Genomic DNA, 12,855 nt, shown 5'->3' on the forward strand with positions numbered 1-12,855 from the left:
GCAAAGCCATAGCCTCATGTGGCACGGTGTCGTGAAATGTCCGGTTTTGTTCTCTGCACTTTCCGGCGATTGCAATGGTATATATCAATATTATTCGATCCTGTTCCTTACTTGCTACTAAAACGTTGTTGCCCCGAGTTATTGTTTCCTAGATCGCTAAGTTGTGTGTCTATTCTGGTTCGAGAAACGCGCTTACATCAGGTTAATGAAGAACCATTCGCTGCTTCCAGTATAAGTTCATGACTGACTGATCTTATAATAAGAAATCTCACAACACCAGGTTAAAGTCCAACAGGTTTATTTGGTAGCAAACGCCACTAACTTTCGGAGGGCTGCTCCTTCGTCAGAATCCCGAAAGCTAGCGGTGTTTGCTACCAAATAAAGCTGTTGGACTTTAACCTGGTGTTGTGAGACTTCTTACTGTTTTTATCCCAGTCCAATGCCGGCATCTCCACATCATAACTTCATGACACCAGGGTCCAAGAGAGGAATCCTGGGCCCTGGTTCTTCTGTTTCTGGGCCCATTATTCCACCTCTTCCCCGAAATGTAGATTTTAAAAAAAATCAGTTCAATTTATTGTTCCACATCTTAAACTGAAGCTATATATCAAAATGGTAATTGCTTTTTATGTTGTTGATTTGACAAGCTCAGGGATGTGCCTTGTTTAAGTACCACCAGTTTTGAGTGTCTTTTATCACATTCTGATATAGCATATGTTGTCTGTGCTTCCTTACACACCTCATATTTTGGATATCCAGGTTTTGTCCAAACAATCCTAAATACCCCAGTGTCTTGACAGTTTTCCTCAAAGTTCTCAAATATTCTGATTTTCGACTCCCCTTCATGTTAAGCTTTCTATTGAATTCTGTTTACCACCAGCAAATGCAAAAAATCCTTCTTGTGCTATGTCACATCCTGGGAAGTAAACCTTTTTACTGCTCTGGCAAAGGGTCATCTAGACTTGAAACATTGACTCTTTTCTCTCCCCAAAAATCCTCTCAGACTTGCTGCAATTTTCCAAAATTTCTGTTTTTGTTTCGGATTGTAGCATTCGCAGTATTATGCTTTTAACCTTCTCACTGGCTCCAATATGCAAAGGTGGGAGGGAATCAGCCTCTGGGTAATCAAAGAAGATTGACTGTTGCCTGCAAATTGCAAACCACTTCTGATGAGGTAGTCAAAGGATGCTCATTGGAACCATTGGTACACAACCAACCAATACAGAGGAAGATGGCAGGCAAGTTTAGATGAGCCATCGCATATTCATCCAAACTTCCCATTGATCTCATACTTTCCTGGTAGTATTTTAAGGTGCAAATGAAAGCTCACGCTCTCAAGTTTGTTAGTTTAAAATCCAGCTTTGGGCTGAAAGCAGCTACTATTAGAACCTATTATGCAAATAAAAATAAAGACTTTTAAATGGAGATTGGTCATATTAATGCGAATTGTAAAGTTAGAGTGCAATAGAGGATTCTGGTTAGGATCTTTGACGAATTAAACTTTGGTAAAGTAATTTGAAGAAAAGTAAGCAGAAGTGTAATTGAAACTCAAGTGTTTGGTTCACAACTGCTGTCTTCAATAACTGAATGTCTAGGGTTGCCACTTGTGGCTGGACATATTTCAGGAGATGATCTCCTATCTTCGTTTGCCTCTTCTGCAGACTTCTGTCATTGGTCACCCGAGGTGTCTGTCATCAACCTGAGGTTTTTCAGTTTGCTTTGGTTTTGATTTTTGAAGGTCTAGTTGCTGTTTATAATTTTGTGGTGAGAAACATTGGCACCTCTGCCTCCTGACACCACCCTCCTGCGTTTATTATTTTGCAAGATACACTGATTGAATTTTAATATATAGAGTTATCTTGTGGATTCTTAGCTACTTATACCTGCTAATGTGAACTCTATTGAAGTCTTTATTTCCATCAAACTGTAACAGAATTGTTGATTAATTTACAACTTTTAAATTAGTGTGCTGTTCACTGTATTAAGTTTGGGATTTGCATTAATTTAAACAGAATAGATTACATTGATTCTTTTCTTTAAGAAGTCGAATTGGACCCAAAATATTAACTCAGGTGATGCTGCCAAACCTGCTCAGTTTTTCCAGCACTTTCTGTCTTATTTCAAATTTCAGCAACTGCAGTATTTTGCTTTTATTTGAGATCAAGCTTATTGTTTTAGCAAAACTGCTATGAATACTGTATGTTTTTATTTTTCTTATCGAAATGTGATGGACAACATCATTAAGCCCACCATCAAGTGCATATTTTCAGTGGTTTTTTATCATTTTATGTTTGCATTTAATATTGTTATTTGCATGTGTGAGAAAATTAATTATCTTCCCACAAATCAATGACAGTATTACAATAATTCCAAAATTCATGTTTATACCCTTCACTGTTAACAGTGGCTGATGGAAAATTCAGAGCTGTTAATGTAAAATATTTTTAAAATTTTAGATACTGGACAGATCAGACAGTTAACAGTCATACTGAGGTCATGCATCCATGATTATTAAGAAAAAAAATACATGTAATTTGCTCATTTTTGAATTGGAATTTTTTTTAGACATATTTAATTGCCTCAACATACAGATTAGGGTGTTAACACTGAGGGAGAAATTGCACTGAGTTCCTGAAAATCCATTTAATTGAAAGGCACCTTGCTTGGGGAGCTGCCCCTTTTACTTTGTCCTAATTTAATTTGAGTTTGTTTATTTAGTTTGACCATAAAAGAGGCCAAAGTTGTCACACATCCCTGGCATTTAAGAAATCATGGTGCTGTTCAAGCCATGGAACAATCAGATACATGGAAAGTATTTGCAGGAGCCTGCCCACGCACACCTCTAAATAGAGCATGGGACCTGGTATTTTGCATCTTGTGCACCCACCTTTCCTGGATTCAGTAAGACACCCCAAAGCCTATCCATCATTTCAAGACACAAGTGAAGTGACCAAGTGTCCCTTATTTTCAGGGATTGCCCCTTATGACTGTCTCATGTCCTTTAAGGGACATTTGTCCCATATTTCTAGGACAGCCTGTGGGAGACTGATCTGAGGAGCCTCTAGGATGAGTTTGAGTGATTCAATGGGCAACAGAGAGATGTAATTCAACATGATAAGTTGAAATTTTTAGTTGATTTTAAACACACACCCCTCCCTTGCCTCCTGCTTTTATGATCTCAAGATGACTTCTCCCCACCCTCCTTTCATTTTGAAACTATCATTCCCCACCTGCTCATAAGATTGCCACAAATCCCCCAAACCATCGGTGAAGTGTTCCCTATTTTTGTTCGTAAGTAAGAAGTCTCACAACACTTATTTGGAATCACACATTTTCGGAGCACTGCTCCTTCCTTAGGTGAATGGAGATGCAGGTTCACAAACGTAGCACATATAGACCGAACGCAATTGCAAGATAATGATTGGAATGAGAGTCTTTACAGGTGATCAAATCCTTGTAGGTACAGACAATTTGAGCGGAGAGATGGATTAAAGAAGTGTCTCAAGCTAGGACATTTAGTAGGATTTTGCAAGCCCAGGCAAAAGGTTGGGGGTTACATGTAGTGTGACATAAACCCAAGATCCCGGTTGAGGCCACTCTCATGCATGCGGAACTTGGCTATCAGTTTCTGCTTAGCGATTCTGTGTTGTGTGTCTTGAAAGCCACCTTGGAGAATGCTTACCTGAAGATCAGTGGCTGAATGCCCTTGACGGTTGAAGTATTCCCAACAGGAAGGGAACACTCCTGCCTGGTGATTATCATGCAATGTCCGTTCATCTGTTGTCATAGCGTCTGCATGGTATCACTGATGTACCACACCTCAGGACATTCTTCCCTGCAGCGTTTGAGATAGACAACGTTGGCTGAATCACATGAGTATGCACTGTATACCTGGTGGCGGTATTCTCACGTGTGCAATTGTTTGAAAGCAACTAATAGGGGTTTGAGGTGGGGAAATACTGTGTTTATGAAGCCAACTCTCCACTCACCTATGGAAGGAGCAGTGCTCTGAAAGCTCGTGATTCCAAATAAACCTGTTGGATTTTAATCTGGCGTTGTGCCAGGATCGTTCCCCGTACCACTTACCGTTTCCACCTGGGACACTATTTGTCCCGTATCTCTGATGCAACAACTAGGACAATGTTGTGGAGTCTCCTCTTCTCACTGTCCACGTATGTTTGCACGTGCTACTGTGCACATAGTGCATGTGCAGATTAATGATCCCTCTGAGAGAATAACTTCCTCCTCATCTCTATTTTAAAATGGGAGACTTTTTTTGAACGTGTGCCCTGAGGCATAAGGGATACGCCTTAATTAGCCGAGGCATAGAACTTAAGAGCAGGAGGGTTATAATGGAATTGTATAAAATGCTTTTTAAGCCACAGCTAGAGTACTGTGCAGTTCTGGTTGCAGCACAATAGGAAAGGTGTAATTGCACTAAAAAGGGTGCAAGGAGATTCACCAGGACATTATCTGGGCTGGAGTGTTTCAGTTAAGAGAGACTTGTTAGGCCAAGGTTGTTCTCCTTAGAGCAGAGAAGGCTGAAAGGAAATCTAATTGAGGTGTACAAAAGTTATGAGGGATTTAGGGTCGATAGGAAGCAACTATTCCCTTAAGGAGAGGGGTCAATAACCAAAAGGCATAGATTTAAGATAAGAGGCAGGTGATTTGGAGGGATTTGAGGGAAAAAAAACTTTTTCACCCAGAGTATAGTGTTAATCTGGAACTCACTGAAAGCGTGGTTGAGGAACCCTCAGAACATTTAAGAAGCATTTGGATGAGGACTTAAAATTCCATATCACACTAGGCTACATTTCAAGTGCTGGAAAATAGGATTAAAATAAATAGGTACTTGATGGCCAGTGCAGAAACAATGGTCTGAAGCTCCTCTGTTTCCATAGTCCCACATTCTTACTCTGCCTGAACGCCCTTACACTACAGTGAGCAATAATTACCAACTGCAGTATTTGGCTAACTTCTAATGAACTACATGGATTGCCATTGTTGGCTTGCTTGATTTCAAAGCAAGTTTCAGGAAGCTTGTAAAACCCAAAGATGCATAAAATTTTTAACATCAGTTGAAATAGTGCTACAAAGGATCAAATAATATATTTAAATTGGTGACCTGCCTCTCTGAAAGTGAGTTGAAATGCACCCAACTATGCAAGATGGTGCATTAGAGCTAGCCTTCAGATGCAAACTTATTTATGACCACTTTAAACATGCCCTTCACTCGCATCCAAACCCAGACCCCCTCCACATTAAAATTTTCCCAGTCCGTTCTGTTTGGTTCTCCACAGATGCTGTTTGACCCTCTGAGGTTTCCAGCATTTTGTGTTTTTATTTCATAATACAATTACCGTATGTCAGAAGTCACTGAACAGGAAGAGTTCATGACGAGGACGCCATCTGTTAATCCTGATTAAATAGAATATTGACCTGATTAAACTCTGATGTTGGTTAATGCATTCAGGTGACATTTCACCGTCTGCTATGTTAACAGCAGCATTAACCTATTTCAGGTTTGTTCACTAATTGTAATTTATTGGCAACAAATCTGATAATGGCTAGAATACACAACAGGTCTGACAGTATCTACAAACAAAACAGATTGCAAAACATTGGGTGTGCACCCTTCAGAATGGCAATTTCTAGTTATTGTAATGAGATACATTGTTGGACAAATTGTATCTGAGTAATTTGCATTAATCGGTTGGACTAAAACCTGGTGTTGTCAGACTTTTTACTGTGTTTACCCCAGTCCAACGCCGGCACATCCACATCATAATTTGCATTAGACAGAGGCTGTGAAATTCTAGCGATGCTATGCAAATAAATCTGTAAAGTTGTGTCACCTTTTTCCCAAAAACAGGAGCCTTAAACCTCTGTAAGGACAGTAAGAAGTCTCACAACAGCAGGTTAAAATCCAACATGTTTATTTGGAATCAGGAGCTTTCGGAAGGAGCAGCGCTCTAAAAGCTCGTGATTCCATATAAACCTGTTGGACTTTAACCTGCTGTTGTGAGACTTCTTACTGTGCCCATCCCAGTCAACGGCGGCATCTCCTCATCTAGATAAGGACAGCCAGTGATGTGTCACTGCATCTTTACATTTCCTTACTGCGTTCCCACTGCCCTAGGTAGACTTCCCTTCTTTTGCTTGCCTCCCACATCAAGTCTATGCTCCACCTTTTATCTTCCTCCCATGTCCAGCCTCTGTTCCATCCTAACCCCTGCCTTTTACTTTAAAGTGTCTCCCATGCTTTGCTTCCGCTCCACCCTATCACCTTCCAATCCCCCTCACCTGCCTCCCACGTGTAGCCTTTCATGCAGCTTGTCCTACCAACATCCAGTATGAATCAAGTTATGAACAATCTCCCAGAGGGACAAAGCAGCGTTTACTCACATCAGAGGAAGTGAAGTTTGTCAGGTGCATGTCATTTATATATCGTTGTAAAAGTGAACATTCTAATTTCTCGCTAAGGGACTTAGTTGTGGTGAGGTGACCTTTTAATGAGAATGCATGACATGCTAATACATGCAAAAGAGCTTTTCAACATTGTTGGGAAGCTTGACATGCCTTTAACCCACCTTTAAATTCCCGAGAACAGAATTCCAAAAGACCGTCTGGATGTCAGGAAACTGATTTTTGTCTTCAGGTCAAATTAAGTTTCCCCACTCACCAAGCTTCCAGCAGCCAACGGAACCAGAAGCCTCTGCTCCATGTAAATTTCTAGTAAACCTACATAGCATTCCCTAGAAGGTCAACATAACTTTCCTAAGATGAGATGTCTCGGAACTGCTCACAGTATTCCAAGTGTAGTGTAATGATGGTTTTGCATTCATGAGGCATGACTTCTGCCTCTTTATTTTATTCCTATAGATGAAAGGGTTAGTACAGGAAGAAGTTTCACAGCATTGGGTTAAAGTCCAACAGGTTTCTTGGAATCATGAGCTTTCAGAGCGCTGCTCCTTCATCAGGTGAGTGGAGAGTTGGGTTCACAAACATGGCATATGTAGACAAAGAGTCAATTGCAAGATAATGTTTGAAATACAAGCCTTTTCAGGTTATCAGATCTTTACAGGTACAGAAAATGCGAGTGGAGAGAGGAATCATCACAGGTTCAAGAGGTGTGAATTATCACGCATTCCAAGCATTATCTTGCACTTGAGTCTTTGTCTATATGTGCCATGTTGGTGAAACCTACCTCTCCACTCACCTGATGAAGGAACAGCACTCTGAAAGCTCATGATTCCAAATAAACCTGTTGGATTTTAACCTGGTGCTGTGAGAATTCTTACTGTGACCACCCCAGTTCAACACCTGCACCTCCACATCATGAAAGGCTTAGCCAATGTCATTAATTAGAAGGCATTTGGATGTGAATCTGGTGGGAAACTTTTCCATTACCATGACAAATAAATCCTAACTAAAACTGACCATGAAATGTTGGTATCTATGCTTTTTTTTTTGTTTTTATTCTAATTCAATCCAATCAAGTCCAATTCAGAGTCTCAACAATTGAGACATTCCCATCCAAGCTGACAAGACAGGGCTCTCACCTCCTGTCTTGGGCTTGATCTACATGATCCAAACTGATTGGAGTAGGTATAGCTCCTCCTCCAAGGCTTGATCTCATTTGCATCCTAGCCAAAAGGCCTAGATGCCGCTTTTAAAAATTACTTCAAATGAAGCTGAAATATAACCTAATGACTCAACCAATTACAGCATGTCACTACTACGCTTGATCTTAGCCAAAAGGCCGAGATGTTTCTTCAGTCTCACTAATTTTGTATCAATAAGTAGCACATTAAATAAATTGTTATTAAGGAATGGTGCCTATGCAACTTCACATGCTAGATTTATTACTAAAGAGCCTTTTAAAACACATAAGATGTGCTATATTATTAACAGTACTTGTGAAATAATTAAAGCTAATGTATGACAGCCATATATATAGATATAGTTACTGGGATTGTGTGTGCATAGTTTAATGTATTGTTTCTTATTTGCATCTACAGAGAAGACATTTCTATTTACAGGCACCCCATGCTTTTAATTTTGACTACCACACAATGAAAGGATTGACAAGCTATCAGGTAACTGGAGTCTAGTTCTAACACAGCTCTAATAATCTTGAACTGCTGAATGAAGGCAGGAGCATAAAAATAAAATATAAAAGTTAAGGGTCAAGCAGATTGCTGTGGGTCTGGATGCATATTTGGGCCAGACAAGTTTTATAGACAGGAGGAGGGGGGTAATTTAAACAACCCTGATTTCTCCTCTCACTATCTGGCTGTAAACAAAGGGGTTTGACTTCTGATTTCGCCCTTTATAAGTGGCACATATTTTCCCCAATCCCTCAGTTTGGAGTGTTTCAATCCTCTAGTAATAATTCCATAATAAACTCAAGATGAGGCAAAATAAGAGGGTTAGTTTATTTTAAGCATGCACAAATGCGTGAAAGGGGTTTTGCAACATCCACCCCTTCACACACAATAAAGGAGGGATAAGGGAAAGAAAGAGGTACAGGATAAAACCACAGTGAAATTAAAGGTATAGTTTTTCATGAGTCTAAAGTCCAGAATCAAAACCCCAATGGTAAATTCCTTTAGCTAACTATTGCAGAATGATCTGTCTTTCCAGAAATGAGGACTTCCAGGATGGGAGAAGGTACCTGGAGATGAATTAGTCTTGAAGGCACAGAACAGAAGTTCAAATGTTCCAGGAGTACAGTGTATTGATGAGGGCCAGACAATTTTAGATCTGTAAAGAGTTCTTCCTCTGTTATCTGTGAGATGGTGAAATGGTATAGAACCTTTATAAAATTAACTTATGAGATATGGGTGTCGCTAGCTAGGACAGCATTTATTGCCCATCTGTAATTGCCCTTGAGAAGGTCATGATGAGCTGCCTTCTTGAACTTCTACAGTCCCTGAGGTGCAAGGCAGATGGGGGGATTCCAGGATTTTAACCCAGTGACGTTGAAAGAATGGCAATGTATTTCCAAGTCTGGATGGTGAATAATTTGGAGGGGAACCACCAGGTGGTAGTGTTCCCATATGTTTGCTGCTCTTGTCCTTCTACATGGTAGTGATCGTGAGTTTGGAAATGAACCTTGGTGAGTTCCTGCAGTGCATCTTGTAGATGGTATACATGGCTGCCACTGTTTGCCAGTGGTGAAGGCATTGAATGTTTGTGGAAGAGGTTGCAATCAAGCGGGCTGCTTTGTCTTGGGTGGTGTTGAGCTTCTTGAGTGTTGTTGGAGCTGCACTCATCCAGGCAAGTGGAGAACATTCCATCATGCTCCTGACTTGTGCCTTCTCAATGGTGGACAGACTTTGGGGAGTCAGGAGGTGAGTTACTTGCTGCAGATTCCTGACCTTTGACTTGATCTGGTAGCCATAGTACTCATATAAATAGTCCAATTCAGTTTCTGGTCAATGGTAACCCAACGATGTTAAAGGTGAGGGATGCAGTGATGATGATGCTGCTAAAAGTCAAGGGATGATGGTTAGATCTTCTCTTGTTGGAGATGATCATTGTTTGTTACTTGTTGGCACAAAAGCTACTTGCCACTTATCAGCCCAAGCCTGGATATAGTCCAGGTCTTGTTGCATTTGGACATGGATTGCTTCAATATCTGAGTCACACAGTTACTGAACATTATGCAGTCATTAGTGAATATCCCCACTTCTGACCTTATCTTGGAAAGAAGGTCATTGATGAAGTAGCTGAAGATGGTTGGGCCTAGGACACTACACAAAGGACCTCCTGTGCTGATGCCCTGGAGCTGAAATAATTGTCCCCTAACAATCAAAGCCATTTTCCTTTGTGCCAGGTATGTATTCAACCAATCAGGGTTTTCCCCTAATTCCCACTGACTCCAATTTTGCTAGTGCTCCTTTATGCGATAGTCAATCAAATGCTGCCTTGATGTCAAGACAGTGACACTTCATCTCTTTTGTTCAGCTCTTTTGTCCATGTTTGAACCAAGGCTATAATGAGGTCAGAAGCTGATTGACCCCCTGGCAGAGCCCAAACTGAGCATCCGTGAGTAGGTTATTGCTGAATACTTGACAGCGTTGTTGATAACCCCTTCTATCACTTTACTGATGGTTAGGAGTAGACTGATGAGATGGTAATTGGCTGGATTGGATTTGTCCTGTTTCTCGTGTCCAGGACATACCTGGGCAAAGTGTGATTCTCATAAGGAGGGGGAGTGGATGGAGTCTATTCATGCCGGGAAGCTGGCTGAGACTGTTAGAAGTCGTCATTGCACACGCGTTGATCTCTCAGTGCACTAACTGTTTACAATGCACTGGGAGATATTTCACTCCTGCCATCCCCTTGGACATCACAACTCCCCCCTGGCCAATCACCACCCCCATCCCCCTCCCCCTCAGCCACCTGGTTGAGTGCCATCACCTTTCCTAACCACACACACTCCACAATCACCTCCCCCATTTGCACCCCCCCCCCCACCCCCTTCCCAGTTGATAACTAATTGCAGAATGCACAGCCAAGATCAATGGGCAGTGTCAGGCTGGCACTGCCCCTCTTGCCCCTGACCCCCTGGGGTGCCTCAATGGCGTTTGGTCTGACTGGTGAGGCCATCTCGACAGGTCCCTGTCGTTGTGGCCACACATGTTGCCGCAGGCAAGACCGTAAAAGCAAGTGAACCTGGATGATTCTGTCCTGGGCTCACTAATAATATTTAAGATTTAAATATAATAATCAGCCTTTTGCCCTTCCTGCACATGAAGCTGATCACGCTATCTTCACAGTGCCGATAGTAGTATTGCGAGCTCCAAGAAACTGAATGCAAACCCAGTCTTTCACTTCTTTCACGATCTTACTGGCTTGCCACGTTAATCAATTAGTGGGACAAATAAGATTGCCCCCATTGTGTTTTGGAGCAGGTAATGGTGAGGCATTAGCACCATACTGGAGTTTGGAAGTCACAAACAGCTACCTTTAACTATAGATGGTTGGTGCAGATATCTCATCTGCTAATCCATTGTATCGGATTGTCTTGAATGTTTATAAGATGCAAGGAGTGTTATATTCCAGGGTACTTGAGGTATTAGGCTTGGTGCGCTTTCAAACAACTCAAACTTCCAGAAGCCAGCATGTGATCAGCTAGAGCTATTTTACCTACCCAGCAACTGTCCAACTTGAAAAAGAAAAACAAAACTCAAAGTAGCCAGGCTGACAGCTATATATTTATACTTTTTTCCATGCTGTCCTCTGGCCAAGACATAAGGACAGCAGATTTCTTTTCCTAAAGGACATTTGTGAACCAAGATAAATGCAAAATACCGTGGATGCTGGAAAATTATGAACCAGATGGGTTTTTACAACAACTGATGATAGTTTCATGGCAGTTGGCACTGGACCACCTTTCAATTCCAGATTTTATTAATGGAATTCAAGTTCCACCAGCTGTCCTGGTAGCATTTGAACCCATGACTCCAGAGCATTCACCTGGACCTTTGGATTACTTTGTTTTATTTTAACAGTGTTATCTCTTTTTAATTCACTTTGTAAATTTTGATCTCAAGGATATTTTAAAATTAAAGATAAATATTTTTAAATACTTTTTGACTATTTTAATTTTTGGTGATCAATCAGGTTTCCCTTTCTCCTCCCCCCTGTTCATCTGCTATGTTGAAAGAAAATGGAGAACAGGTAGATCACTACAGTGTATACCAGGGTGAAAAGGTAGCAAAGGAGCATCTGGCCCCTGCCTGCTAGTGTCTGTATCTTCTCATCTGCAGATCTAGATGAGTTCCTTCACTGTAACCTTTGGCAGTGCTTAAAAGGCTGCAGTTTACTCACAAAAATGTACTTCTTTGTAATAGCCGAAAGAAAGTTGTCCTATGGGTTCTGCCACATGGTATCCTATAGGCAAGAATCTGTACTCAGTTGCTTGCTGATAATTTTACAACTTTCACATTTATCAAAGCTGTTGTTTAGAGATCATTCTGCCATTCCAGCACAGGCAATTCTCACCTTTCCTCAGGTGAGCTTCCATATATCCAATCAATACCAAAACATTTCACTGACAATAAATCTGATAAGCTCCTTACATGTGGCTCCTCTTTGTGATTTCCCTTAAGCACCCTTTCAAGTTCAGGCCTGTCGGCTGTTTCCCTTTAATAAGAAAGAAGATAGTGTTATTGATATATGCCTTTATTATCAGCCCTGAACTTTTCCAACTCAAAATCCTCCTGTGATCTTGTCTTGCCCCTCCCACAAAAAAAGAATGGCGACTTGCCTGGCATTATAATGTCATTAAGGATAATTATATTCACGTTGCTAACCAGCAAACCTTCCTCCTTTTCCTTGCTAGGTTACTTATCTAGATCAGTCTAAGCCCTTTGACCCTTTTCCCAAGGGCCACGTGATTGGCATAGACCCGATGGCTCACAATACAGTTGACAGGAGGAGTCAAGAATGGACTTGCAGTTGAAGTCAAAGAGTCGACTGGAGCAGTCACATTGTGATTTAGTTTGAACTTGTGTATATATTTTATTCTTTATTTGGCAATAAAGCCTTTGTTGATTCAAGCCACATTGAGTTGCCCTCAATTACATTGATGATGAAGGGAAACATTGAAACTGTTGGGGATCGCTGTGTCCAGCTAGAGGGGGAGGAGACTTGAGCATCAAGAGTAAAAAGAGGTAAGGTGTGCTCACTTAGCAATGATTGGAAAAATTGACTCACTTGACCCCAAAGTAGATAACTGCTTTGTTGGTGCATTTTGACACCAACAGATCCTTAATAGTAATCTCCAGTGCTTCATCATATGGAGTGACTGCTGTTTTGTGCCACTGATGTGGAAAAACATAC

The 12,855-nt window shown here is 41.1% G+C and overlaps 1 long non-coding RNA gene across 2 annotated transcripts; it reads left to right on the top strand.

Moving 5' to 3' along the window:
* The first annotated feature begins 1 nt into the window (after position 1).
* Positions 2 to 12,572, top strand: LOC145348936 (uncharacterized). Of its 2 annotated transcripts, XR_013888034.1 has the most exons (3): positions 2 to 77; positions 8,022 to 10,053; positions 12,356 to 12,572. It is a non-coding gene; the product is annotated as an uncharacterized LOC145348936 (long non-coding RNA). The 2 variants fall into 2 exon arrangements; XR_013888033.1 differs by lacking the exon at positions 2 to 77 and having other exon boundaries at positions 7,251 to 10,053.
* The last annotated feature ends 283 nt before the right edge of the window (positions 12,573 to 12,855 follow it).

Source organism: Carcharhinus amblyrhynchos, chromosome 10 (genome assembly GCF_965287045.1).
Source record: "Carcharhinus amblyrhynchos chromosome 10, sCarAmb.v2.hapA, whole genome shotgun sequence".
Taxonomy (NCBI): domain Eukaryota; kingdom Metazoa; phylum Chordata; class Chondrichthyes; order Carcharhiniformes; family Carcharhinidae; genus Carcharhinus; species Carcharhinus amblyrhynchos.